Source organism: Oryzias melastigma, linkage group LG23, assembly GCF_002922805.2.
Source record: "Oryzias melastigma strain HK-1 linkage group LG23, ASM292280v2, whole genome shotgun sequence".
Lineage (NCBI taxonomy): Eukaryota > Metazoa > Chordata > Actinopteri > Beloniformes > Adrianichthyidae > Oryzias > Oryzias melastigma.
The window spans coordinates 15,174,695-15,174,943 of NC_050534.1; positions in this window are offsets into that span (position 1 = coordinate 15,174,695).

Genomic DNA, 249 nt, shown 5'->3' on the forward strand with positions numbered 1-249 from the left:
TCAACATGCTAACGTTTTTGTCTAATTAATTATTTACTGGTGCTTTTAAGATTAATTTAGGGTTTAGCTTCTGTTTTAGCAACAGGCTGATGCTTTTGAAAAATTTAGTTTACGGAGAAATTTTAGGCAATTTTGGAGTTCGGCTACTAATTAAGTATCGATCTTGCATTTGGCTGATTTGGCTACTAAGGTAAAAGGTAAAAACTTTAAAAAAATCACATTTTGAGACATGCAAATTTCTTTTTATAA